This window comes from Crocodylus porosus, unplaced genomic scaffold, assembly GCF_001723895.1.
Source record: "Crocodylus porosus isolate Cpor-Errol unplaced genomic scaffold, CroPor_comp1, whole genome shotgun sequence".
Classification (NCBI taxonomy): Eukaryota; Metazoa; Chordata; order Crocodylia; family Crocodylidae; genus Crocodylus; species Crocodylus porosus.
Genome location: NW_017728948.1, coordinates 32393390 through 32396789, shown reverse-complemented (window position 1 = coordinate 32396789; position 3400 = coordinate 32393390). Strand labels below are relative to the sequence as shown.

Genomic DNA, 3400 nt, shown 5'->3' with positions numbered 1-3400 from the left:
CACAGTGGGGGGGTATTTGCCATTGCATCCTTCCTAGATCCACCCTTGGAAACTTTTAGAGATTGTTGGATAAGCCTCTTAGCTAGATCTATTTGTTAAAATCATCAGCAACTGATGGTTAATAACATCAAGTTATTAACATCAACATCAGGGGTGATCTGATGGCCACAGGGGTGATCTGATGGCCACCTATAAGTTTATCAGGGGTGACCACCAGGATCTGGGGGAACGTTTGTTCACCAGAACGCCCCAAGGGATGTGGTTCAAGCACCTACACTGAACACCTTCAAGAGTAAATTGGATGCTTATCTTGCTGGGATCCTATGACCCTGCAGGCTGACTTCCTGCCCTTTGGGCAGGGGGCTGGACTCGATGATCTCCCGAGGTCCCTTCCAGCCCTGATGTCTATGAAATCTATGTCTATGAACTAAACCAAATTTCAGAGTGTCACCTACAGTATAACATACACTGTATATAACCTTAAAATGTACACATGGTGAGAATGCCCCTTTTTATATATTTTATAACAAAAAGATAAGATGCAGCCGAAGAGAGCTACTACAAGATTTGTCCAGGCTCTAAGTTTTGTTACTGAAATGAATTTTCTTTTTAAACCTTTCTCTGGCAGCACATTTTAGTTTATTCTTCCATAACAGTATCACTTGCTGTTACCTTGGCCACTAGTAAATTCTAGTAAACAATTACTTTATGTGAGGTTATTTATATTTTATAAATTACTCTGGTAGTTTTTTGCAAGCATAGCTTCTATGGAATTTCAGCAGAGATTAAAACATTTTCTTCAATGCATCAATGTGGTATTTGAACTATGTTTAGAGGGAGTTTGCAGATGATACCAATTTGAGTGGAGTAGTAGATACACTGGAGAGTAGGGCCAGGATTCAAAGTAACCTAGACAAATTGCAGGATTGGACCAAAGGACATCTCATGAAATTCAGTAAGGACATGTGAAAAGTCCTGCCCTTAAGACAGGACAATCCCATGCACTGGTACAGGCTGGGGACCACCTGGCTAAGCAGCAGCTCTGGAGAAAAGGACAAGGGGGTTGTAGTGGACAATAATCTGGATATGAGCTAACAGTGCGCCTTTGCTGTGAAGAAGACAAATGGTATAATTAATTGAATTAGTAGAAACATTGACTGAAGATTGAGGGAAGTGATTATTCCCCTCTATTCAGCATTGGTGGGGCCACATCTGAAATACTATGTCCAGTTTTGGGCCTCCTACTACAGAAAGGATGTGGACAAATTGGGGAGAGTCCAGTGGAGGCCAAGAAAATGGTTTGGGGGCTGGGGCACATAATTTCTGAGGAGAAGCTATAAGAACTGGGTGTATTTAGTCTGGAGAAGAGGAAACTGAGGGAGGATTTAATAATAGCATTCAACTACTTGTAGGGTGGTTCCAAAGAGGCTGGAGCCTGTCTCAGTGGTGGCAGATAACAAAAAAGAGAAATTTAGGTTAAATTTTAGGACAAACTTTCTCACTAGGAGGGCAGTAAAGCATTGGAACAGGTTACCTAGAGTGGTTGTGGAATCTCAATCCTTGGAGGTTTTAAAGACCTGGCTAGACTGTCTTGGATGGGATGTTATAGTTGGGGATGGTTCTGCTTTGAGAAGGGGTTATACTAGATGATCTTCTGAGGTCCTGTCCAACCCTAATTTTCTGAGATTCTATGCAAGTCTAGCAACACAGACAAGGGGAAGAGAACCCAAGTATGTTAAAGTATAACAACTCTGTGATAAGGCTTCCTTTTTCCTCTTGAAATAATACCATTCAGGGAAGACTTAGAAGGTCTTTGTGCCTCTCCTCCCAAGAAGTTGTATGTGTTTAGGGAGGACTTCATACCCTTTCACTTTCCCTGAAGTTATTCTGTTTCAACTCATGTGCACATGTAGCAAAAGAGTGTTCAAGACTTAGGCTTTGACTATGTGGAAAAATGCCACCAATTTAATGAAGTTATTTCTGAAACTGATTTAGTTGCCAGTACAATCCCTTGTGAGGACCCTCTCAAAAGGCAGTTTTAAACATTTCAGAAGCAATTCCTAAATGGAGGCCATTAAATAGCAGAATTTACTTGTATAGAGGAATTGACTTGAAAGAGCCCATACATCATCAGATGATAGCCCTGGACTGGTGTAACAACAGCATTATAAGTGCCCAGAGTTCTAAAATGGCCACCATAATCAAACACCTGCTGACTGTTTGATCTACCCCTTAAAATGGCAGGCACCACTGGTGTCCTGCCACATCTACCACTATGGAACACAAACAGGTTTTAAAGGTTGAGGAGGGTGCTCAGGAAACTTGAACAGCAGCTTGAACTTTGCAAATTGGATCAGAAACAGATTCAAGCTATTGTGGAATTGCAATAGCCACTTTATTGCTAGGATTTGGGTAGGGGTTTTATTGCAAAAACTATTTTTTCTCCAATCAGCTTGGAGCTTAAGCTGAAGTTCAGGGTCAATTTGGTTAATATGGTTTTTTTTATGGTTTTCTGTTATGGTTTGCCAGGCCGGTTACCATCCTGGTGAAAAGCAGGTAGGGGTGCCTTAACCCCAGCCGTCACCTTTGGGTGGGTTATTTGAACCATCTAATCCAGGGAAGGCCAGGTGAGCTTCATGAAGCACCTGAGCCTGCTGGGGTGAGTGACCCTGTGGGGCCAGGCATGCTTTGTGAAGCACCTGAGCTGGGAATGGGGGACTCTGATCCCTGAGTGCAGGCAGGCAGCTTAGTCCTAACCAAGGGACCCGACTGGTCAATGCTGGGGCCAGGAGCCAGATAGGGGTCAAAAGGGTCAGGGGCCCACTGCAAGGGATGAGAGCAGAGAAGCTCAGGGTCTCGACTGGCCTGAGATGAGGTCAGGGCTTAAAGGAAAGCAAAAAGTCCCAGGGAAGGGACCACAGCTAATGGGTGAAGGGGATGGTTGAGTTGGCTGCCTGAGATGCCATCTGTAAGGCTTGGGCCACAGTGTAGGGCTGGAATGGAGTTGTGGATAGCCCCCCAATATCGGTGTGTATAATGGGCAGCCTCCCACCTAATTATTACATCAATATTGTTACATCAAGGCTGTGGCGGGCCAGTAGGGGGCGCTCCTGTGTTGAGCCGCCCACTTCCCTGCGCCCCACCACCTTCCAGACTCCAAATGCCTCCCTAGGGGCGCCTTATGCTCGGCCGACCCCTCTCATGGAGCACACTCGCTAGTCTGGGGGTAACGTCGCTGCCACCACCCCGAGAAGGGACTGCCTCGGCCCTGTGTCCTTGGGGAAACACAGGCCTAATAGTCCGACGGGTACTCGACCCGGTACAGGCACTTGGGGCACTTCCCCAAGACAAGGGGGCAAAAAGTAAAGTCTCCCTTAGTCCGCAGACCTAAGGGGTCTCT

The 3400-nt window shown here is 45.5% G+C and overlaps 1 long non-coding RNA gene across 1 annotated transcript in view; it reads left to right on the top strand.

Annotated features, from left to right (window-relative positions):
* Window positions 1–250: 250 nt before the first annotated feature.
* LOC109321943 overlaps window positions 251–3400 on the top strand; it is a 12990-nt gene continuing 9840 nt past the window's right edge. Inside the window, exon 1 of the long non-coding RNA XR_002104240.1 lies at window positions 251–261. This is a non-coding gene — a long non-coding RNA (uncharacterized LOC109321943). The remainder of the gene's footprint in view (window positions 262–3400) is intronic.